The 27,367-nt window shown below is 34.5% G+C and overlaps 2 long non-coding RNA genes across 2 annotated transcripts in view; both read right to left on the reverse strand.

Moving 5' to 3' along the window:
- LOC118681431 (uncharacterized) overlaps positions 1-27,367 on the reverse strand; it is a 175,657-nt gene that overhangs the window by 86,681 nt on the left and 61,609 nt on the right. The window lies entirely within an intron of this gene.
- LOC138857360 (uncharacterized) lies at positions 18,333-26,413 on the reverse strand. The gene is made up of 2 exons (XR_011396427.1): positions 23,590-26,413; positions 18,333-23,534 (listed from the first exon to the last, which is right to left on the reverse strand). It is a non-coding gene; the product is annotated as an uncharacterized lncRNA (long non-coding RNA).

Genomic DNA, 27,367 nt, shown 5'->3' on the forward strand with positions numbered 1-27,367 from the left:
TATGACAGCTATATGTAATAGTTGTACGAAATCGGCGGTTCTAACAAATAAACAGTTTTTTCTACTTCGCCTATTCAATGATACGTGATTATTAGAAAAAATTAAAATGTAACAAAACGGTGAATTTGTGGAAAAAGTCGATTTTTGCTCAGAGTAGATGACTTTCGCAAAATAAAATTTTCATACATTTGAGAAACTGTAAGACTTTTGCACAGAGAGACAAAAAATAAACAGAAATAAAAAAATAAAAGCGATCGGACGATTTGTCTTCGGGCTACAACTGGAGACAATTTGAAAAACGTAGTTTTGAGGTAAGCGCGTTTAAAGCTAACTATACGACTATAATTTCAATTAAAAAATTTAAGTAGGATGTTTTTAAAATACTAACAAAATATGCAAAAATTAAAAAATTTAATTTTTCGAATTTTTCACACTAAGTTTGCTGCTTAGGTATATTCGAATATATTGTATTTGTTGTGTAATGAAAGACACTGTTTCTGTTTCATTGTATACAGTCATCACTACAGTAGCGAAATACTTCAAAAACTAAAACGTACCGAAATATACTCCACTGGGAATATTCGAAATAAAATGGACTCTTAAAAGTAAATATTTGAATATAAATATTCATATTAAATAATATCTTTATTTTATATATTTATTTTATACTGCGCGAAGCACACCTTTGTATTTGAAGAACACTTTTGTATAGCTGCTTAACTTTAGCATCAATGTTTACGCATTAATATTTAAATTAACCTAAAAACTTTGTCAATAAAGGAAAACAGCATCAGTGCAGCCACATAAACTAAATTTAATCGTTTGTGACAAAAGTGTGATAGAGAAGCAGTTTTGGTGTTTACGGTATGCGAAATGTATAATAAGCCAATGTGAGAAATATGAAATCTCGCACATATAATTCGATGGAAATGCTAAAGCTTTAAAATTGCTTTGGTTTTCTAAGACATTTCGAATATTTTTTATTAGTGGCGAATATGATTATGAGAGACAAACAGAAATAGAAAAATAAATATAATTTAGGCACGGTTTAAATTGAAAATAAACAGCTTGTTTACATTAGATTCTTCTTTTTAGGGCAAAAACTGAAACTTTAGTGGGAAATACCCTAATGTACACACACCCTAGCGTAAATATGTATGTGTTTATAAAATATTTCATAACAGTGAGTTATGATTATCCATTGAGAAACGGATACAAAATTCTGCACAAAAAATATTATGATTAATGTTGTTCATACGCCATGCTGTACCTAAATTTTATATTTTTGGTTTTAAGCATAAAAGCAATGCTTGCTAAAATAAATTTATTTTAAATATATCAATAAATATATTTGGAATGTGTTTATGTTTCCTACATAGTTATTAAAATTTCAATTAAAATCCCATACAATTTATACCAGTGAGGAAAAATATTATATTTGATCGAGAAGAGAAGAAGAGTAGCTTCAAAAACAATCTCAACTGCTTACATAGTGGAGTATATAAATCTGAGCAGCAAAAAGCAAAGCTAGCAATAGTGTGTGCATAGCTATAAATGCAAAAACAGGAAAATAACGTAGAAGATAATCGAGTATAGAAGTGCATGTACATATGAAGAAAGGCCAACAATAATTGGCAGCGCACTTCCCAGCCATAATTCGGTATTAGCAAGCATGTAGACAAAGCACAGCTGCTCTTTTGCATATGCGAACATACAAGCGCTTATACGTCCACGTGGGTGTGTATGATTAGAGGAAAATGTATATTCAATGGATATTTTTAATACCAAGACAACAGCGTTCAGCAATACATTTTCGAGGAAGCCAGCAGCTGCGAAATTTCGCTTACGCGCGCACACAAAGCGTTTACTATTTATTATCGAATTTTGCATAAATTTCCACTTAGATTATTCGCCGGTGCTCGGTTAAGCATTGTTCGACTGGCAGCTCGATTTGAATTCGTTGAATATGCGTTCGATGTGCGCGCAAGTGGACAGACAAATAAGGCGTAGCATGTGTGTAGTGTCATGAATATTTGTTGCGGAAACAGTAGATTTGGCAGCGAACTTGCTATTCTATATATTTCGCTGCCTCGCAAAGTTGCAAAGAGTTTGAGTTTTATGTTTTACTAATGCTCACCCAAGTGTGCCGATTTTTGCGTCAAATTTTCTTCCTGGTCTTGTTTACATGAGAAAATGGAAAAGAAGTGAAATAGAAACAGAATTAATGTATAAGGGGTCACAGACAATTTTCTTACCAACTATAAAACGAATGTCAAAGCCTTCAACCAAGTTTTCTGTATATATTCGGTACAAGATTTCGGGCTAACAAAACTTGATCATATACCACATATCAGAAAAAAAGTAAGAAAAAAAGTTGACTTCGGTTGCACCAAAGCTATAATACTCTTTACAAATGCAAAAGATTCCATACAAGGAATTGGTTTGAAAGGTTCGTTTATATGGCAGCATGCTATAGAGGTCCGATCTGAACAATTTCAGCGATGATTGTACCGCTTTGCTTTGGGCAAATATCCATGCCAATTTTCCTTATGAATGGCATGAAATAGTTTTCCATACAAGGGCTGGATTTTGATCCATCAGTTTGTATGTCCCCTACATGTATGCCATAGTGGTCTGATATCGGCGGTTCCCATTAATGAGCAGCTTTATTCTTAAAAGTAGGAGTTTTCTTTAATTCTCAAAAATCTCCCATTTTTTTAGGTTCACACGCTACATAGGTGTGCCCCTTTCTATAATACTTCTGGAATTCTGAAAGTTTAACCCAATATGTGAGAAATTAAAGAAAATAAACTCTTAAGTCGAAAAAAATGAATAATAAATTATGATGCCTGGTTTTATTTTCGTACCATATCACAACGAAGAAGGAAAGCCTCTCCAAAATGTTCAAAACATTTTACTTGTATTACTATCGCAACTTGCAAGGAACAAAACCTGGGAAATTCCTTCCAAAAATGTATTTTAAAAATGTTGCAAGGAACTCAACATTCATTGTTCAATGAAATTGTGGATAGATTACATTTAAATTTGTATATTAATAACTTATATTATAATTCATAGACTATATATAACTATATTTTACTTCGCGTCAGTTAAAATTTTATTCAAATTATCTTCAAATGAGATATATGAGATATAAACGATAGAAAGTCGAAACTTATTACACAAGACAGGACTATTGGGACTATAATTTTAACATTGCTGATATATACTTAAGATTATATTTGCATGCAATTTTATAAATATATAACTCAAGGTATGTTAAAATAACGAAAATCAATATGTGTAGTATTTTGGAGTTGGGATAATTCGTAGACTAAATTCCCATGTTTTCGGCATTAAACTGTAGTATATTCAATATTATATGTTCAACTAATTCAGGGATAATTCATTGTTGATATACCTACATGTACACTATTTACAAAAATATACTTTATCTAATCTCACAGATTGACCGATATTTTTAGTAGATGGTGAGTAATAGGCACTGGAGTCTCCATATTCGCTATCAGAGGGCTTTTACCGTTATGGTACGATTTTGAAAATATATATATTCGAGATGGCATACCTCTACGTCACTATTTGTGCAAAGTTTTACCCGAATATATTCCATTTCGTGCTTGATTTGTGTACTAGAGGGTGAAAGAATTTAAAATAGAGCTATATGGGAAGTAGGCGTGGTTGTGGTCCGATTGCGTCCATTTTCACAGTGTAACATAGCATTGTCTGGATAGTGTACCAAATTTGGTTGAAATCGGTCGAGTAAGTCCGGAGATATGTGATTTCACCTAAATGTGGGGGGTGCTGCGCCCACCGTCCAAATTTGACCCCGGCACCTATAAAACCTTCTTGTATCATCCTGGACGTAAAATATATTGTCTCTGTTTTAGTTATTGATTTATTGAGCGTTTAGTAGTTTTTAACAAAAATGTTAAATGGAGGGAGAGCAGGGTTATAACTCGAGTTCATCAATTTTTACACTGTCGGTAGGGTATTAGAGCATTTATCCTAAGCGAATTTGGTTATTGTCCTAAGCGAATTTGGTTTTTGTAGCTTTAGTGGTTTAGGTGATATGTACATTAAAACTATGAGAAGGTGGAACGACGACCATTTTTTGTTAGTTTTAGCCCACATATGTCCCTTGCTACTGCAATCCCCTGAACCAAATTACTGTTTTGTATCTTAATTTTCGGCTAAGTTATAGCCTTTTGTAGGTTTTCGATTAATGGCTCAATTTATCGGTTGCAGAGACGGACAGACAGACAGTGACTCGGATTTCAGTTCGTCTCATCATCTTGATCATTTATATACATACAAGTATATATAATAATGTATACTTGAAATACTTTTAGATAGTACAAACAATTGTTAGGTGAACAAAACTTTTATACTCTGTAGCAAGATGTTGCAAGAATCTAATTTATAAATTTATAAACATATTTTTCAAGATTTTTATGCACATAATATGTTGGCAAAGGCTTGAGGTTTATGTTCACCTCTACAGTATTGATATGCTTATAATTATAAAGTACTGATTGTATGTTGCTTGGAAAAGAACGACTCCCTTGTGAATGCGGTATGAGCAAATGATAGTAGGGGGTAGTATATAAATATAAGAAAAACTTTCTCTATTTATAGTTTAACGAAAATCGGTCTACATTTTTGTAGATAACTATCTTACATTACTCTAATTAAGTATACTTATGCCCTCTATAATATTCTCTCCTTCGACGATCTCTCTATGTTAAATGAAACCTTAATAAATGAAACTAATAAAGGTAACGGTGGAAATCCGGCTAGATAACGTTTGAGTAGAAGTAGAAAGCATGAAAAGTGTGACAAGGTATTCCATCGCTATCAAAGTTAAGCTACAACACAAATACATATTACAATGAATTCAGTTCACAATTATGTAACAGTGTGCACTCGTGAGTTTCCTAGAATTGCTCGAAGCGTATAAAGTTTTGAGAAAGGCTGGAAGTTCACATGTGCTTGAATGAGGAGGCCGCAGATAAATCGACGCGGCAAGTTGAAACGTGACTTTTCCGAATTCGACACGCATGTACGCGTGTGAAAACACTTAAAATGATTTTACGAGTCGGCGTGGCAGCGACACCACAGCAGGTGATAAGTGTTGTGAATTCCACATTTTAGTGAATTTTTCTTTACGCACGAAATTAAATTGCTACGTAGTATACGAAAGCGGGAAGCGCAAATAGTATGTTGCTTAATGGAGTAAATAAGAGAAGTTTTCATTTGCACTCAATGCTGCTTCTTTTTCGTAGTAGTAACAACAGAAGAATATTTATGCAATCCATTTCGAAGGCAAAATTGAAGGCCAAACACCTTACGGCAGTCAGTTTTATGTTTTGCCTTGCAGCTGTACTATGTTACTATGTATACCAAGAATTGTAGTTACGTCAGTAAACGTTAGCAGGAGAAAATGTTTTAAGTCCGGTAAATTTTTTCTGATATTTGTTTTTTACGTGTCTTACAATCTATTTTTATTACTATTGTTAAACTCTAAATTATTTGTAAATGTTTAGAAATATTTTTGCTTTAATGATTTTGCTAATTTATATAAATAGTTTTTTCTTCAATTTCCCATTAATTTAAAATTGAATTTAATTTAATTAAACATAAACAGCAACGTCAATTAGAAGTCAAAATCAAAGTAATACAAATATTCATTGAAATATCAACACTAAGGTGAAGCCAAAACCTACACCACTTTTAATGTCAAAACCAATACTCCAACCATTACCATTACCATTATAACTACTATAACCATTACCATTATCATTACCAATACCAATAATAATAAAAATATCAATAACAATACTAATACCTATCGCCAATACCGATTTCAATACTATTACCAATATGAACGCATATGTCAAAACCAATACAAACACTAATACCAATGCCAGAGTCAATACCAAAGCCATTACCACATACAAATACCAATACTAATCCTAATACCAATAATTTATGGTATATGGTATTCACCAATACCAATACTAATTCCAATACAAATTCTAATACATACAGTATAGATATTGATACCAATCCGAATACCAATCTCAATACTAATAACATAATGATATTACCAATATCAACGTCAATGTCAAGTCCAATACTAATTCCTGCACCAATATTTCTACCAATACAAACACCAGTACTACTACACTATTCACAATACAAATAATAATATCATTATTAATTCTCATCAGAGACCGTAATAATTATTAGACTTCTTTTAAAAATCACGTAATAAAGACAATATATTGATTATTATGATTTTCTTCGCCGATAATGATTTATTTTAAATAGTTTCATAAGAAAAAAAATAAAAAAATATACGAGGTGTGTGCAGAAAATAACGGAAAATTTAAAATTTTGCAGGTTTGGAGAGTCAATTGTCAAATTTTCAGTTGTATGCATTGCTTACATTGCCTAGTAGAAGTAGTTGCAAAGGTTAGACGTGTTTTTATGAGTTTGGTGATTTTCAATTGTTAAAAACGCACACTTCGTTGCTTGCTCGTGAATTCTTGGCCGAAAAGAATGCTGTAACGATGCCCTAGCCTCCATATGCCCCAGGCATGGCTCCGTGTGATTTTTTCCTATATCTAATAATACGGGGAACCTTAAAGAGCCGTCGTTTTAGACGTTGGAGACTACTTTGAAGGCGAAGATATTAATGTAGATGAGTGAACAATTTTTTTTATTTAAAGAAACGAAAACTACCGATTTTTTGTAAAAACCTTTATCGATCAGATATTATATATTCAATATTTATGATTTTTGTTTATCTCATAGGTTTTATGAAGCTTTTTGCTGACTTTGTTGCATGTGCTTTTAGAACAAATCTAAAGAATTAAATTTATGTAGTAGTTTTGCAACTCGCTCTTCCATCTCTCTGAATATAAATATCGAATACTTATCTAGGGCCTCAAATTTTCACACACAGGTTATATATCCTAGTTTTTATACCTTTCGGATCCAAAACTTGAAGTTATTTAAAAAAGAGCTTTCTAATACAAAATCTATAAAAATACCAAACTATAACACTAATACTTGATATTCGTAGTACATGACTTTGAAAACTAACAATAATAACAATTCTTATGGTAAAAGTATATATACATATAAATATACCCATAAACAGTTAACGGCTTTTTATTACAATAGAAGGCCTTTGTCATACTATTTAGCTCGGTACTTAACGAGAGCTTAAGCCGAAATCTCTGTTAGTTAATTTTTAAACTACGTTGATTGTTAACGATTAAAGAAATTAAAATTTATAACTGACCGAACAAATTTGATAAGCGACTAAACAAAGATAAATGGTGTGACTAAGTACAAGGGAGTTCATATCGTTTTAAAGGGCACATCTAGTGTGACTGCTTAAAAAATGGCTATGTTTATAAATATTTTATGAATATGCAGTAAAATTTTTGGAGCAAAATATTAAATATTTTTAGAGTCACACACGATCTCCGAGAGCGCTAATAAAGGTCCTAACTGCTGCAGTAATTCCGGCCTTCTCCGTAAATGAACGCTTAAATAAAATTGTTGTTTGAAAGGTATTATCCGTACCATAGTCAAAAAATTTAAAAATTGACAAACTATCGAAGATTTGAAAAAAAAACTTGAAAATTATCAAAAATTTTAGTCATTGTTGGCCTGCCATAATTTGATTTTTGAACAGGTAAAGAGTTCCCGAGTAATTACTGCAGCAAATTTGAGGAATTTTGTTTTGAGAAAGCCTCGCTTAAAGATAATTAATAGAAGGATGTTGCTCATAAAATATTTGATATATTAATTTAAAACTTTAGTATGTTATTTTTAAAGGTATAGCCTAACGAAATATGAAAAAAATCGATATTGTTTCTAATATCACACTAGGTGTGTCACTTAAAGTTCTTTGGTTTTAGGCGAAATATTTTAACCGGGTGCTATATAAGGAAGGCTAGTCCATCTTACACAAATCTTTATAGCATGCTATTTATTTTAAAATTATGTACAACAGTTTGTCTTAATACAAGTATACATATATAATTTATGTGTCATTCTCAGCCTTCATTAAGTGCGTGCATATTAATAATATTGTAATAATAATAATGTGGTTGTTGCTACAACCGATTAACCGAGATTCCGCTTTGTAGTGCTAGAGTTGGCTGGGTGCACTGGACATTAATAAAATGAAATAATGGAGACACCTGGAATGGAGTACATGCACACACACACACTAATATGACATTGTTGTTGTTAATTACAGTAGCGCAGAGTGCCATACTCGATGCCACTTACAATGAATTTACCCACCAGCAATGGCTTCTGGCATTCCCACTTTTCTCCCCACACATATTTTTATTTGCATTCCCGTTTCGCTGGAGCTCCAACACCCATTTTAATTACACCCGCAGCTGTGTGCGACGACTGTTGTTGCCATTGAAACAAATTAATTAACACGCATGTTGAATGTAACCCACGAGCGCTGTAAAAAAGCCGACGGCTCAGCTACTTAAAGGCTCTCGCCTGAAGGTGGGTAAAAATTAACTCCGTCGAAAAATAATGAAAATAGTCAACGAAGTGAAAAAACGCGGAAAATCGTGATAAAGCATACACTACAAAGCCTGCAGTAATAACATTAACAAAAATAATAACAACAATGACCGGACGTGCATCAACTCAGGAAAACCATCAAACAAAGACCCTTTGAAGTGAAGTACTTTGTAGACAACACTGTCAATTCTGTTGCTTGACATTTACTTGCACATGCTTGGAGGTTTCGTCTCTCGACTGATTGACCCGCTGGGGCTTGGACTGTTTTGCCAAAGGCGCAAAGTCCCGTCGGGTCAATTGTGGTGTTATTTCAGGATTTGATTGGCCAATGAGTGAGCTCTGCTCGCTGGTGCTTTATCACGTAACGTTCGGCTTGGTTTTGGCATTTAATCAAGTCGCATAATGCGTTTGCCATGTAATTTACAATACGTCCCAACGACCGGCCAGGGAAACAGTTAATGACTCCGCTACTATGTACCCATTGGCAAGTGTTTGTAATGTATGTTTGTATGCTCACAGGCGCAAACGTGTCCGTAAGTACCAGTTGTGTTGTGACATAATCCATTTAAGCATTTAATATTACGCTGTTAATTATGTAACATTTGCTTAATGTCTTCAAGACACTCGCGCCCAAGTGTGCGGGATGAGACAGAGACAAAGCGAGTATTAAAGTGGGGGTTTAATATCATTTATGGTGTTGTTATAAGCTATGGATCAGCTGATGGTAGGCGACACATAATTTATGGGAAAAGGGGGACATGAGGGTGAACGTAATGTTCAAGGTCTGTATGGAAATAACTACATTGAAAATATTATTGAATAGCTATGTTAAAAATAGAATCGGCATTTCTAAAACTGAAAAGGAATTTCGTCCGTTGGGCTTACGGCACGCCTAATCGTATGTGAAACTTTTCTTTTGAGTGTTAAGAGAGCCTATGATCTCATTTCGAAGTTGGTGACAATGCCAAATCATGGAATAATAGATGAAACGGAGAGCTACCACTATAATTTGTGAGATCAGGCCAAGGTCAATGCCGCTTTCCGAGGTGAATGACCTTTAGCAAATTCAATGACCTCCTTAAACTAATAGATAGTCATGCGAGGTTAAGTTAGGTGTAAAGCAAAGTCAAGTTATAAATTATAAAAAAACACACAAACGATAATTATATCCTGATCATTTTGGTAATAATACTAATATCTATTTTGATAATTAAAAAAAAAAAGACAACGAGCATTTTTTGTTAAAAATTTTCAACAAAATGTTTGGGATGAGTTTAAACTGTTGTTTTTCTATGACACTCTTTGGATATAAAAGAAACATGTTGAACACAACATTCATAAATAACTGGATGTGTCAAAACTCTGTTCAAAATGCATACCGCGCGTGCTTTTGACTGAGAACTGCGTCTCAAATTGGAAGGATTGCATCCATACCCAACATATTTTCAGGATCTGTCTCCCAGCGACTTCAGAACTCAAGTAAAACAGTAGCAACATAGGTAACCGCCAAAACGGAGCCCTATCTGGAATTATGGAAAAATATTAAATAACACATTTTTTTTCTTAAAACTCTATGAGTGCCAAATTCATATTTTGTATTCTAAAGTAATTTTCTAAAAACTAAATAAAATAAAATGTATCATTCTATCTTGTAAAGATTATCAAAAAGTTTTAATCGTTGATGGAGTTTCAGGCAAATTTTTATTTTGATCTTGTATTGGGAAAAAAAGTATTTGTACAAAATTTAAGCTTAATGTCTTAAAAACTGAGGAGTTTGTTTCCGCATGTACAGACTGACGGGGATGGCTAAATCGACTCAGTTCGTAAGTTTGATTGTTTATAAATAGATTTTATAGGGTCTCCGACGTTTCCTTCTGTGTGTTATTATATAAAGTTAAGAAGTTGGGTGAGTAGGAAAATTTCAAAAAATCAACTTTTTTATCTTATGAAAGAGTAATTTGTTCATTGTGTAATAAATGAATGATGCACCTGCTACCAATATTGTAGCAAATCAGCTGTTAATTTTTAGATTCCACTGTCAGAATAAAAGTTAAGACATTACATTAGACTACGATTAGAAGCTATCATGTGATCACGCGAGTGCCAAGCATATTATTTTCGAATAAAAGTATTAATACCAGTTTATAACTTGCTTCTTTGTTTAGTCTATTTTTGGGAGTTAGCTAATATGAAAACCGGAAAGTCTATAATTTTCGTATTTCATAATGGCGTTAATAGTTGGTAGTAGATCTTATTACTGAAAAGGACTATGTCATCCATTTTTTGTATAATTCTATTTTTAAGTAAATTGTTAACTAAAATTCTGTTAAATTTTTCGTGTATTAGTTTTCATTAAAGAGAAATATAATAATATAATAATATTATCATAAATACTAAAAGCTAAAAAATTAAACGTGATTCAGACCGCAGCAAATCAAAAAAATTAATTTAATTTTGAAACTACTCATCGTAAAATAATTACTATTTTTATTACAATTATTATTTTGTATGGGTTTGCTGTGTGCAACGTTTGTATACTTGTATATAGGGTGGTGACTGGCGACGAAAAATGGATCACATACGACAATATCAAGCGAAAACGGTCGTGGTCGAAGGCCGGTGAATCGTCCCAAACAGTGGCCAAGCCGGGATTGATGGCCAGGAAGGTTTTGCTGTGTGTTTGGTGGGATTGGAAGGGAATCATCCACTATGAGCTGCTCCCATATGGCCAGACGCTTAATTCTACCATCTACTGCAAGCAACTGGACCGCTTGAAGCAGGCGATCGACCAGAAGCGTCCAGAATTGGCCAACAGGAAGGGTGTAGTGTTCCACCAGTACAACGCCAGACCACACACTTCGTTGATGACTCGTCAGAAGCTACGGGAGCTCGGATGGGAGGTTTTATCGCATCCACCATATAGCCCGGACGTAGCGCCAAGTGATTACCACCTGTTCCTGTCCATGGCGAATGCCCTTGGTGGTGTGAAGTTGAACTCAAAAGAGGCTTGTGAAAAGTGGCTGTCCGAATTCTTCGCAAATAAGGAGGGGGGGCTTCTACGAGGAAGGTATTATGAAGTTGCCGTCTAGATGGAAACAGATCATCGAACAAAACGGCGCATATTTTAACTAAATCCGATCACTGTAACACTTTTTATAAAGCATTGAATGAAGAGCAAAAAAGCGGGAGGGAGATATTTGACAACCTTATATATATGTATTTAAATAACAAAGCGATTGGAGAGTAAAAATACGTAGTTTGGTATCAATCGATTTTTTTATAAAATGAAATGCATATGAAATAAAATAGTTTCAACCAAAAGTAGTACTTAGGTACAATTAATTAACTAGCATTCAAATTGAAACTTTCTTACTTACACTCGTACGCGTACTACACGGTTATAAATATATTTATTAAATTTATTAGCATTAAAGTGGTTAGAAAAGTGCATTTGGACAGTCGGAGTAAGCTAGGCTACAGATTGCCTAAATACAATGTGTTCCATATCCTATAATATAATAGAAACGACCTGAAAGTGCATCATGCAAATGAACTGGCTACCTCCATGTTAGCTCGTATTGGAACTACACTAGTCTGTTGCGGTTTATTTGAATATTTTTGTACCCTATATAGCTTACTTAAAGTTTGCTATAAAGTTTGTAACACCCACCCAAAACGTATGAAAGCATATAAAATGTATGCGTATATATAAAGCATATATACGGACATGGCTAAATCCACTCAGATCATCATGCTGATCATTCATGATGATCTGAGTGGATTTAGCCATGTCCGTCTGCCTCTATATATGTGAACTAGTCTTTTAGTTTATAGTTTTAGATACGATCTGAAACTATGCACACGTCCTTTTCTCTCCAGGAAGCTGTTCATTTGTCGGACCCCCCGATATCAAACCACTGCAGCATATAGCTGCCATATAAACTGAACGATTAAAATCAAGATAAAGGTCTTTATAAAAGATCGTTTTCCTTATTAAGTAACAGTAATTCGACTTGAAGGACTTTATATCAAATAACTTGGCTAGAAAAACTTGCGAATTGTTTTCTGTTAGATACAAACCGTTGACCAGTTACGTTTTAAGATTTAGTTATATATGTATAAATATAGTAGTTTCTATAAGAAAAGCACTTTTGAAAGAATTATAGCTTCGGTGCAAGCAAAATTAACGCTTTTTCATGCAGTAACCATGACTGGGCCCAGAAACATATACCGAGATATTTATATGAAAAGGAGTGGTTAAGATTTTATAAATAGAGGAATGTCGCATATAGAGATCATATTCGTTTTATGATGAAATCATGAACTGATCATTTGCTGTATAATTTTAACTTATTTTGTGATAGATTATTGCGCCATTTCAATAAAAAGTTTTTCTGCATAACTTCTGCACTCTGTCTAGGTTAGAACATTTACCGCAAATGTTGACTTCATTTTTGGTATGTTGTATATACGGACGAAATCGCATACCTCGTTACAATACACTTGCTAAAAGTATCTAACTCGTCAAATATTCTATCCTTTTGATCTGAAACTGTTGTAAGCCATATAGAAGTAGGCAGTAATAATACATTCCTCGTAACATAACCATATACATCTTCTACCACAAAAATTTGCTAGCAGAGCAACAAACCGCAGCGATGAGGAGAGTGAGAGCTTACAACCGGTTAAAATACCACAAGCAAGAGCATAAACCACAAAATGCTACCATTAAATATAATAAATTATATTTTTTGTCGATTTGGATTTTTATTAAACATTTTTCCATTTTTCTCTTTTTTCGTTGGCTGAAAAGTTAAGTGGTGACTAGCAATTTTCATTGCGCGCTTTCTGTACAAAAAAAAAAAATTTAGCAAATAAAAATTTAAGCATTCATATAAAATTGGTATATTATTTCATAAAAATATTTGAGAGATAGTTTTTATAGCCGTTTTTGGTTTTAGGAAAACGTTTTTATTGCTGTTGTTTTATTGCAATGTTTTATAATTTTGGCGATTTTTTAAGGTCTTACTTTCTGTAAACTTTTCTCACTTTTTATGACATTCACTTATCATTTGCAAAACCATAAAGCATTTCTCAAACATATTTAAATGCTTTTAAGTCCAGCACTCGTATTGCGTAAAACCCTTGATTCTCTTTTTGCTAACTTCGTTAAGCCTGTTCCAAGTATAACATAAAATTAAAGCTCTGTTAACAATCCGAAATTTGTTGTATTTTTTTGCAAAAGCAAAAAAGTTGTCATATGGCCCATAAAATAAAATATTTACGATTTCCCAAATGCTTTTAGTACACATTTAAATGCCGGGTGTTTCACTTCAATCAGAGATAGACCATATATTAGAGTAGGCGACTGTCGCCTATATAGATATGAAAAATATTGTAATTACTTCAGCCTCCGAGTGCGAAAAACCATTGTGAAGAAATTTTATTTCAAAGGAGAGATTTAGTAATGGAAGCTTTTTGAAAACTTTTCCGTTTTGTTCCGTCCCATTGAAAATTCCTTAAAAATTTATTGATGAAAATCTGGGAAGCAAAGTCAGTAAATCAGCAGCCTGACTAATCACATAACTAAGGACAATCATAGTTTATCTGATATTGAAATATAATTTGTATAGTAGAAAATTAGTCCTGTTAGAGATTTCCAACTCGGACTTCAGTTACAGGTTACGAAAGAATTTTATCAGAATAAGACTTTCTAGTCAAATTTGATCACCACAAAGAAGTTTTAGCATATCTTATACATTCTTGGAAGAAATAATGAGACCAAGATATTATTTTCTCACTTGGAATATCTGCGGTAGGCTGGTTTGTTATGTAGATATAATTAGATCTAAACCCGTAATCGGCCAACGGTTTGCATTCAAAGGAAAAACTTTTACTTTTTTGTTCATACAAGTACTAGATTTTGATCGATCAGTTAGTATGGTAGTTATATTCGATAGATTTCTACAAATGACCAGCTTTTTGGGGAGAGAGACCAATGTGTACAATTTCAGATCGATATCTCAAAGACTGAGGGACTAGTTCGCGTATATATAGACAAACGGTCGGATAGACGAACAGACTGACAGAGGGACATGGCTAAATCGACTCAGCTCGTCACGCTGATAATTTTTGAGTATTAAAAGCTTCAAGGCAAACTCAACTTACACTGTTCAGGGTATTATTACACCTGTATTATACTTTAAACTCAGAATCATTGTCATTTATGACCGAGATTTAAAAAAAAAACAGGAGAAGAAAAATAGGTTGTGCTTTTTGATTCGCCAGTAGTGTTTAGCTTCTGTTCCAAGTTCCAAGTAGTGTTACTTACACTTATGTAAAATATAATATCCTGCATTGGAACTAAAAAATTACCAGAAAACTTTATAATACAGATTGGACACCTACTGAAAATCACATATTGTGCTTACAAATTTATATTTCATATTTTCCTTTATTTGGAAAAAAACGTTACGCAAAACAGTCTACCCAGGATATTCGCTCGAAAGCATAATCGTTGAAATGTGTAGTCAACGAAATCACCCAAGAAAAGTTTTATATTTGCAACACATGACTGAAAACATACGAACAACATACATACAATATGTACATACATATGCACAAAAAATACACGTGTTTTTAACTGTTACAAAACATGAGCAATTACATACATTTGTATACCTACCTACACACATATTTACACATAAAAAGAAAGAAATTGTTAACGACAGTGATTTTATGAATAAAATTCAGCACGTGTACGTAATATCTGAAAGCCTTTTGCTCGAGACTCATATACCGTCATATGCTTCCAAACACATAACTGTCGTTATGAGTAATTTTTTGCACAACAACTTGACAACAAGATACAAAATATGTAAATATGTGCGAGCAAATAGGGAAGTACAAATATTTATTTGTAAAATCAACAGACAACTGGCTCCAGCTTTATTGGCAGTAGATGTTGAACTGTAGCCAAGTGTGAGAAACTCGTAGTGAAGTATTCGAAGTGATGCCGGGATACAGTAAGGAACGAAGGTGAAAGTTCAATGAACAAAGCAATTGAAACTAGGTCACTTCAATTGATGGATAACAAACAATTATGGAAAACAAATTTATGCGAAACATATGAGTTTAAACGTGTGTAATTTCAAGCAAGGACATTTTTTAAGTTGCTGAGGTTACAAAGAAGATAATTTTATGGTTACTGAAATGTTGATTACAAAAAAAGTAAGCAACGAATCGAAGTTACGTCGACTTATACAAAGACGTTAGTTCGACTACTCGATAATTTCAATATTTCGCAAAAAAAGACTGGTATTAAATTAAAACTTTTTTTAATGACATATAACTTCTCCGAGGTCATGATTATCCTTTTGAAAAAAATTTAAAAACCTCTACAACCTTTATAACGCCAGTAATATCTTGAGATGAAGCCAACATAGATTTCAGGGAATTCTATCGTTAAATGCATACGGTTTTACAGGTCTAACTACACAACAAGTGTAAAAAAAAATTAAAACAAGAAAAAAATTCATAAAACAAACAATAACAAATAAATCTTTAAATTATTATTATGTATAACAAATACATGTTGAGAATACTTACCTAATTCATTATACAAATTTTGACCTCCTAAAAATTCTGATCAACCCTGATCAAACGATTTTCAAACTCTTCTTTCTAAAATCCTAAACATATATATGTATAATTAGCAGCCGATCAAACCTTTTAAAAAAATTAACCTCATTTCTGATGGCTGGCTTACAACCTCGGCTCACACAAAATACATACTTAGCTGATTTAAGGTAGGTAACTGGGTATAAGCTTATGATACGATCTGATACTGGATCTTGTCTCCGTATAAAGACTTAATTGGTAAGGAGGATGCTGGCCAGATGAGAGTAACCAATTTTTAGCCAGCAGAGAATTATTAGAAGATCCATGAGAAATTCAATGACAAGACCATCGTTATTAAATCTATGAATTTAACTAACATATGGGTCAAAGAGCGGGGCGGGAGCAAGTATCTTTTATAGCCGCTATTTAGAAGATAGACCGAGTTTGTGAGTTATAAGATTTCATTTGAAAACATATTAACCTTTAAATTGACAGAGGACAATTAAATATATTCGTCGAATCACATCGATTTCACTGTGCAAGATTATGAAAAAAAACCTGCTGTTATTATAAAAGCCTATACATCACATTTCATTTTCAAGTCTCTTCTCCAGTTGTCAGCCACTGCGTGCGCATCGGAATTAAATAAACCTTCGTTATAGCACAGTAACCACCACATTTTTCTTTTAAATTTTTCAATCCGGTAGTTGGAATTAAAACTAATCCGGTTTTTGGAATAAAATTTTTTTTTTATTTTTTAATCCGGTATGCGGAATAAAATTTTTTTTTTATTTTTTAATCCGGTATGCGGAATAAAATTTTTTTTATTTATTTTATAATCCCGTATTTTGGGTTAAAAAAAAAAACAAAATTTAATTCAAATATTAATTCAATTATTTTTTAATGCATTATTTGCAACCCTGAGTGTACTATATAATTATTTTGGGAAGTGTAAATGATGGACAAAACACTATCAGTACGTTTCTGTTGAGTAGGAAATAGTTTTATCTGTCTGGTGAAACTGCGGTAAAATGGGGTTCAACGTCTTCAACTAAACTTCAATAATATTGTTTCTGGCCCTTCTATTTGTTTCGGCTTTTTAGAGACCTATGCCACCTATGCCATACTTTAATTTTACTTCATAGAGTGCAAAGTGAGTTATTTTTAGTCTGGCTTAAGCGCAGGTGTTAAATATTAATGGCTTCGTTGGGTTTCATTATGAAAAATAGCACTGCTTGTTACGTAGATAAATACGTTTATAATACAAAACGTATAATATGAAATGTACACACAATACATAATCCATTAATTGTGCCTCCGCTTGACCACTTCCATACCCAAACTGTGTGGTTACCTTTCCGTCAGTCAATTAAGTGACGTCATTTCAAGTGCGTGCGCACTTGACGTAAACGTAAATTTGTGGCGTATAATATAGATGGTATGTACACAGGTTTTGAGGTAAGCTTTATTGCCACAATCAGTTTTACAACGAGATCTTCGTGTCTGTTTGTAACATTTTTTCACAAAATGTACTTTATAATTAAATCTGCAATATTTTCCGGATTATTGTAATTGTCTCTGGTAAACAATAGTTTTATTACTTGCCATTGGGATTCTATTCGTTGCGTATGTGTTCCGTCTTTTGCCACAAACAGGTTGTCAGAATCAGTGTGGTTAAGGTGTCGATGCTTATACCCGTGAGTTGCTAAACAATCATAAGCCTTCCAACAATCAGTACATATGATTGTACTTGGCTCAACATGTTGTTTTATTAGAGGTGTGAGCACCTCCGCAGACCTGACAGGCAGTGACCTACCACCCTCCTGCCTGAAATAATAAAACTACATAAGTAATTATGTATTATTGTTGATTTTTAATATTAGCTTTGTCATATTTTCATTTGCCGGATGTACACACATTTTTTTTGCCAGTGGCACCAATTTTACCTAACTCCTCCTGATGGTCCACTTGGTAGAGTACTACACCTTCGAGGCAGTAGTTATATCAGACACATATGGTAGCGCTGGATAAAATAAGTTTCCTGACTATGCTATTTTTACGCACCTCCTTATCCGACCAATATGATGGGAAGCAAAACATTAGGTAAAATATTTGATTCAAGGGTATTTTGGCGTTCTCGAACCAAGTCTCCTTGTATCGATACTACACTAATTTCACTTTACAGAGCACACTTTTAGTTATTCAAATTCACTTTTAATAAATAACACTGAGTTTAAAATATTAAACACAGAATTATGCATCTTTTATTTTTCAATTATCTTCGAACGCGAACAAAAATCCGAACAGTCATTAGAGCTAGTGACCGCACATGAAATTTTTCTTTTGTCAACTGCGGTGCTTCTGCTTTGATCATTCATGTTCCTGCATAGCGGATCGAATTTTGTTTGTGCTCTTTGTGGGTATGTAAAAAATTGTGAATGCATTATTTGTTCGTGTAATTTTTGTTTTGCTGTGCAATGAGAATTTGCTTTGAGCTTGTGCTCAGATTAGATCCCAGCAGAAAAGTAAAAGGTTTATACATAATAGTAATTACTTATATATGTACATATGTATACTATAATATATGTGTCTATATTATAGTATTTGATTTTTAGAGAAATATAAGTCTGAAGTAGTAATGAAAGAATAAAGTGTTTGTGGCTTAATATAAAAAATAATAAATGAGAAAATAAAAAGAATATTAATAAAGTTTTTATCAGCGTTGAGTGAAGAAACAAACCCGACTCAAAACACGTATGTTTACAATAATTTGTGTTTTTTACTAGATAAATTAATTATACCCTTCACAGGGTATATTAAGTTGTAGCATGACGAGCTGAGTCGATATCTTTTTATATGTGAGTCCATCTGTATTTTTATATGCGAACTAGTTCCTCAGTTTCTAACATGTTGCACACGTCCTTTTCTCACTAAGAAGCTGCTCATTTGTCGGAACCGCCAGTATCGGATCACTATAATATATAGGCGTTATACAAACTGAGCGAGCGGAATAAAATTTTTATATGGAAAACGACGAGGTATCTTCACAAAATTTTGCAGGGATTAATATCCAAGGCAGCAGTTCAAATTCTAAGGAAAGATCGTGAAATCATCGAAAACTTGTCTCATGCAAGTCGTTCGTCCACCTATGTTAATGACGGTAAAATCGAAAAAGTTAAAAAACCAGTGGCTGAAAATCGTCGTGTGGCAGAGGACCTCATCCATCCATCCATAGAAGATGATCGACTCAACACATTCTGGTTAGTTATTTGGGTAACTCGTACCAAAAGTCCTGAATTTTTTGCTATAACGAGTAGAGATCGCAAAAAAGTTGCTTGACAGCGTAGCTGAGGATCCAACATTCAACAAACTACTGGAAACGAGACGTCTGTTTATGAATTTGTCCAACAGTCTAGCAAATTACGCTCGAAACATCAGAGCATCCCAACAGAGGCTTACATTTAACAAGTGTATGTAATAAGTAAGGAAAGGTTAAAAAAAAAATAAAAACACACGCTTTTAAGCACTTCAAAATAAAAAATTTAAAATTCTTTTAAATACAAACTGACAGTCATATTGACCGACAAATACTTGTATAATATAATATCATATTTTTTGCGGGGTGGATGGTTGAAATTTTTAGCTGCATAGTTTCAGGCAAATTTTTTTATATTTTTTTTTCAGCGCCTATCAAGCTTTTGATTCTTTTGTCAGTGCCATTCAGGATCAGTGCTACTGAAAAATGTTACAACTATACATACATTCATACATACATACATTATAAAACTAGACTAAGCGTTGCCATGCTTGTATTTTCTCAAAAGGAGCCTATTTTTAAAGCGATAATAAATATTCGTTTTTAAATAGCCAGGTTCGGTTCCGGGCTAAGATCCGAATCCGGGCCCAGACCAGGATCAAATTTAACAGTTAGTAATAGTGAGAGTGGACTTGCCTTTTATCACTTAAGTGGTTGTTTAACAAATCAATTATATGTTTTTGGGAACTGATATATAAAAAAAACCACTGTAACAATTATTTAATGACTTTTTAGAAAAACCTTGTTGAAAATAAAATAATATTTAAAAAAGTACGAGTATACCTATTTTGAATAATATATCAAAATAATATTATCGACCAACAAAGCACTGATGATGTCGTCATATGTAGGCTTACGTCATTCTGAGTCGTTGTAAGTGTCGAAGGGCATTCAAATATCTCAGCAAATTCACTTGCATGTGAACTCTAAATGTGTACATTAAAACATGCAACAAAATTTTATTTTAGGAAATGCTGTGATTACGATAAATTTCTATTGATAAAAACACGCAACAACAGACGCTTGCTGCTTAAAATCTCCAACAATAATAAAATGTGTAGTAAAGGAGTAAAATATTAATAAAAAAAATTATAAAATAGCTAAAGTGGCATCAACATTGCCACACTCGATAGCTGTGAGGCAATAAGAAACATCCTATAATGTAAATATGTATATGTACAATACATGTTTTGGTGTAATTTTTTATCAAGTATTTTTCGTTGGGATTTTTCGTCACCCGCGGCATTGATAACCAGCAAGTAACGCGAAGCTTAGCACGTGTGCGCGAGTGTGCCTTAAAATATGAGCTGACTTGGCCAGACTAACAACCGAAAACGTAGAAGTTGCGTCCCACCCACCAAGCTCACGGAGTGAACGCACGAATTACGAGGTATTCGTGGCAGTGGCAGCAGAACTTATAAGCAAATGACGCCGCCAAAGCATATTTCCTTCGACGTTTTCTGTTTGCGTTTGCATTTTGTGCGATTTCCCACGCAAATCATATTCACTTGGCTGTTGTGAATGCCAAAAGGTTCGGTAGGCTGGCTGACTACCTGGTTGACTGGCGACGAGGAGCACACGGCGGGCAGTTGGCCAGACAAACAGACCCGCAGTGACTGCGGTCGACTGCCGTCGTGTTTGTTAGCCGCTCACAATCAGGTTGTTTAGTTTAGTTTTGAGTTGTTGTTATAAATGCTTTTGTTGTTGTTCTTACTACCTTGGCAACACCTTTGGTTGCTGCGTACTTTTTGTAGTATTTTCTGTGTGTTCATGTTTTCTTTGGTTAGCACACAACACGCTGACGTTTGGTATGTTTTACTCCTTAGCAGCGATTTACGACAACACATATATTTGTATGTATGCATGTGTTTCTTTGTGTGGGTGTAGTGTTAAATGGCATTTAACACGCACACATGCCCGATGGCGCCAAGTTAACACAAACACAAGCAATCCTTCACTCCAACGGTTGACTTTTTCGCTCAATTTGCCTTTGCTGTTATTTAACAGCGCCGTAACAGCACGTTAAGAGTTAATATTTGTACATTTCACTCATTACAGTAGTAATTACGCGCTCGCGTTTAACGAAGCGCCGCTCATGAAATAAGTAATACTCTCCAGCACTCGGCGAGCTCTTTGTGTTAGAAAAGCTTGTTTTGATTAAAGAAACAACAAAGGAGGAGAGCTTTCAATTTTGAATTTGCAAGGATTTCTTTTGGTGAAAGTGTTTATATCACTGGCCTTGTTGCTGGATTTTAAGAGCTATGGGTTTACATATCTGCTACATATGTATATAACGGTTAGCGATTTTGCCTCGGCTAAGAGGCATGTATATGACTATTATCAGAATATTCATTCATTTATTTGCAAATTACATCGACTATATTAGCTGAGTATATGAATTTCTTTATCAATGGCAGAGTTAATATACGCGGTTGCGTTTGTGTTGAATTTCATGTGAGGTGAGTAGTTATTTATAAGTTGTGTGGAGTAACTGCCAGTCAACTCACCTTTTACATATACAATATTAAATCGAAAAAAAACAAGATACATATCAAACCCTTTACAAATACAAAGGTTCCTTACAAGAACTTGATTCCAATCGTTCAATTTGTATGGCAGCTAGTGATATGATCTTGTTGCCTTGAACAATAACTTGTGCCTTATTTCGTGAAGATATCTCGTCAAATAAAAATGTTTTGCCTACAAGCACTTGATTCCGATTGTTTCAGTATAAGAAGTGGGTGAATAATGTTCTACTCCTTCACTTATTCTCTCTAATGGTGTTCTTGTTGTGTGCCCATACATGGATTTGGAGTTATATATACACATATATAAATGATCAGGATGACACGACCGTGCAAGCTGTAACTTGAGTGAATAATAACGTATCTTGATCAAACTCGGTGCACATGTTCCTCGGCAGCATTTGAAGTTCAATGTCATAATTGAGCGCAAGCTCACAAAACCCCAATAATCGAGAACATATAAGTTGCCGTAGCTAAGCCGTAAATTAAGATGCAAAACTGTAAGTTGGTACAACGATTCACATTAATGAGTACACCTTTTGACGGCCGAACAGACTCTTAAGAAAGGGGAACGCCAGATTTTTAGCAAGGCCAAATGTATTGAGAACTGGAAGGAATACAAGTGCAGCCTAAATGCTTTTAACAAACATAAAAGGTGGCAACACTTCAAGCTGTAAAGCTGTAATTTTATGGCTGTGAACTTTTGTGTTTTTGTTTTACAAAAATCTTCAATTTTTAGTGATTTGATTTTGAATTGCAAGCTAAGTATTGTATATATGTTCTTAAGTTTTTTGCATTATCGTAAAGTTTAAATATTCGTATATTGGTGCCGAGTCAGTTCTTGTTTCATTTTACTTTCTATCTTTATTTATCTCATCTACTTCCCTATCCACAGTTGTGTTGCGTGTATTTTTTTATTTCTTCCAGTGCATCTAAAACTGCTTGCTATATTATTTTTTCAAACTGTCATGCTTTTGAACTTTGATAATAAAATTGCTATTATATTTACGTTTATTTTTAGGTACATATATTATTATTAATATTTTATTAACACACTAATTTATTATATATCTATTTGGTTTTTTTTTATTTACACTTTTATTTGATCTTCAATTAATCTTCTTTGTTGTTTATTATGTCGTGTAACTTCCCCAACTGTGTTATTAAAGGCAGGTATTCATGCTGGTTTTGTGATGGGCTTGCCCGAAAAATTTAGGCACAACGAAAAATTGCTTAAATCTTATCAGTGCTTGAATGATTCTTACGAATTCTCCAAATCTGCTCTTAAGCGTAAACGTCCTTCCGATGAAGTAACACTTAGTTCTTCCTTACAGAAGAGTACGTCTCCTCCAATTGATCCAAAAATATTACGAAGTTATTTGAAAAATATGTTCCAATAGTAATTCTAAATAAAGTAAGAGCATAAGTCCGTGGTTTTCGATAGAGTTACATAAATTGTATTTATATCGCGTAGACAGTATTTTCACCTAAACAAAAAATGTTATAATAATTACTTAAATAAGGTAAAAAACAATATCGTACGTAATCCATAATCTTTTTATGATTTCGTTAACCCCAAACGCAGGATTTCCAAATTTTCGTCCGCGATGAAATACAAATCTATCATTTCAAGTAACAATTATATTATATCCAGAATTTTTCAAGTCAAACTACTGTAATAATTCTTCTAAGACTTTTTTCTATCAGCGCGGGCTGTCGCGCTACTTAATTTAAATAAGTTAAAACCATCTTTTAGTTACGGCCCAGACATGATACCCTCATGCTTTCTAAAAAATAGTGCCAAATATATTTGGCTAAATGAATAACGAATTTCAACACATCATCCCACACACATTCCACGCCAACCCAACCACCACGATTACACCACACATGAGGACATACTACACACCACACCGAAGGAGGTAAAAAGGGGACGACGAGCGACCACCTGCTCTCTTGCGCAACGTCATCGTACGTATCGCTACCTCCGCTATCAACCGTCCTAACCTGTTGCATATTTAAAAATCTTTGCGAAATAAAATTGTAAAGTTATTTAAAAAACATAAAAAACCAATTTGTTAGTAAATTTAAGGTAAAAATTAATGTAAAGTAATAAAGGTGAATGCTAAGGAAGGGTGCGCATAATTAAACATTGGTCCTTCGAGCTTTACGGAAAGGCACTATTAGGAAAAAATAAATAACTAAATCAAATAAAGAACAAAAGTGCGGGGATCAGATGTTTACATATACAATACATATACCTAAAAGAAAAAAAATCAAAAGTGTACAGTGAAACAAACAAGTGCGGTACGAATGAATATACGAAAAATGGGAAAAAAGTGCCGAAAATAGAAATATACATATACAGTGCCGTAATAATAAATACATATATACAAAAAGTGCGGAAAGGTATCAAGTATAATATATAAATCCAAAAAAAATATATATATAATAAAAATAATAAAAAAGTGTAACAAACCTTTTACATACTGTCAACATACATAAAACATTTCAAAACCCGGGCGCGAAACCTACGTTCAATAAAACAAATTAAATGGGCGCGATTACTAAACACAATATACATACCAACATAATTAAATAGTAATCGGGCGCGAAATCAAATATAAAACACAAAACTCTAATACAACAAACTAAGGAACATACCTCCGGGACATAGAACAACAAAAGCAAGCTAGGTAGGCAGTAGAGAGGAAGAAGCGGATTTTTCTGCATTGGCACACCGACACGTATACACACATCTAAAACCCCCAAATACCCTTGAGGCGGTACAAAGTGAGCCGTATCGATTCCTTTTACTTACTTATAATTTGTATTTTTTTATTGTCATATATGTATGTTGAAAGTAATGAAATCGGTTTGTATATAAATATAGCGGTTACGGCTATACAGTTTGGTGCATTATATACATACTTATATGTATATATGAAACATACATATTTATAAGAAACCAAAGCCTATACATGTTCACACAAATTTAATGAGCACAAAAAAAATTTTGTTTTCAAGTACTTGCTAGACCACATTTTCCGGCAATACCCCTCATGCTTAATAAATCAGTAAGCAAGGCAAATTGGAAAAATAAATGAAATTCAAACAATAAAAAAAAACATACATATCTGCACGGTTACTTGCCAAGTTCGTATATTTCCAATCGAACGTTTTGAATACTTGACCTAGTAGGATCAGCCACTTGGCAACACGTAGCCAGTGCCGACAATCCAGCTGATCTAGGTACAAGAGATTCTATCAACCATCGAGGGCCGTTCCACCAGAGGGTGCAAACCCCTGCCCCTTGCCACCACCACCCTCATCTTCCCCACCTTGGGGGAAAAATCGACTCCTTTCACACAACATTGCATGATAATGACATCCTCGAGTGATTTTCCTCGTACCCCCGAGCACTCAGGGTAATCGCTTATATGCTCAAGTTCATAGAGCGACTCAAAATTAAACCTAAAGGGAGTAATCTCATTATATTCCCAATGCGATACATTGTATTAATTATTGACAATTAGACTTACAAAAAGCAAAGGTCGCTCCTATCGCATATACTCAAGCGCGCTACTTCAGTTGCGATATATCACTATTGAGAGAATATAAACCGACTGATAAGAGAAGTCCCCTCTTGGTTCTTAACCCATTTCTCGACACGTAAGGACTTCTTCGTGTGAATAGTCGGCTTGCCAATTCAAGCCGAAGGTATAACGAGCGCCATCCCATAATTGTACCAGCGAAGTCTTGACTTGCCACATTACTTATCAGTTATATCCACATATTAATGCTTCATGCCGAACATCGCCTCATGCAACATATGGCACGCTAGGAATTTGACATTTCCCGACTTAAGCCCTAACTAAAGAAGTGCATGTTTTTGTGCAAAATCTGCACCACGCGTAAGCAAAAAATGCGAACACATATTATGGCAGCACTTCCCCCGGAACGCAGCAACTTTGTTCTGCTTTTCTCCATCACAAGATACAACATCAACGGCCTGCTGCCGCTCCACAGTACCGTCCGAGGAATATAAGGAATGGAACACCTGTACGGCACCGACGGACCAGACCATCAACCGGCCGCTCCACTGGCCTCAGCAGTGTTGTCAACTATAGCGTTTGATAGGTTAAATATTTGCCTAGGTGAGCCGGGACGGTTAAATGAGTAACGAATTTCAACACATCATCCCAAACACATTCCACACCAACCCAACCACCACGATCACAGCACACACACTTAAACTAACACTTATCGATCCAAACAGGGTTAAATCTGCACCCTTCGACCGACAAGGCCAAACGATGTGTTACCCGACGGCTGCGCAAAATGCCAAAAGACTGCGTACCACTTACTTTCACCGATGGGGAGGTTCAGAGTGTCATCAAAAAGGCCAAATCGTCCAAATCCATTCGCCCTGACGGAATAAGCATGCTGATGCTAAAACATCTAGGCTCGACGGGAGTAAACTATCTCACCAAGGTCCTCAACTTGTCGATGGCCACTCTTCAAAACCTAGGAAACCCGCCAACAAAGGGTAGTCCTATCGGCCGATAACTCTCCTTTCCCCAGTAGTGAAGACACTTGAGGCCTTGCTACTCCCGACCTTCACTTAAATCCTCAAATCGCTTGCCGGCAGCTCCTGGTCTATGGTTGCCTGGAGGAAGCTTAAGACTTGTCAGAACACTGCCTTCCGGACTATCACGGGATGCCTCTTGATGTTCCCTATAGAACATTTGCACAGTGAGGCCCTTCCGGTTAAGGAACATAACGAGCTCCTCTCCAAGCAGTTTCTGTTTTCGTAGAAATTAGCCCTTCAGGCGTCTGCTTGAAGCGGAACAGCCTCCTAGGAACATCAAGAGGTCATTTCTTGATTACGTCGACGACATCAGACAGTACGCCGACGGACGCAGCGAACTACATTCAAGCATTGACCGCCATTCACAGTGGAGCCATTAACACCTTCATCGACTCCCTCTCAGTGAATGGCGCACTAGGTGTCAAACCACCACCCATAGCAGACAAAGAGCTCGAGTTGACTCGCGAAACCAGAGTGACCCTCGCGCAACTTCGTTCTGTATATTGTAGCCCACTCAGTTGTAGACTCTCGAAGTGTACGGACGTGTTCGCGCATAGTTGAAACGATTTAGTTACAGTTAGTGAAATATCTGTAAACAGTTAAAAATAAAAATAGAATACAATTGCCTGGCGCGCGTTAAAACGAAGGCCAGAGACAAATAAAGCATTACCGCGAGTAATTGCTTGTAAAAATTGCAGTGATAGTGTTTTCAGTGACAAAACAAACAAT

Source organism: Bactrocera oleae, chromosome 5, assembly GCF_042242935.1.
Source record: "Bactrocera oleae isolate idBacOlea1 chromosome 5, idBacOlea1, whole genome shotgun sequence".
In the NCBI taxonomy this organism is placed as follows: Eukaryota; Metazoa; Arthropoda; class Insecta; order Diptera; family Tephritidae; genus Bactrocera; species Bactrocera oleae.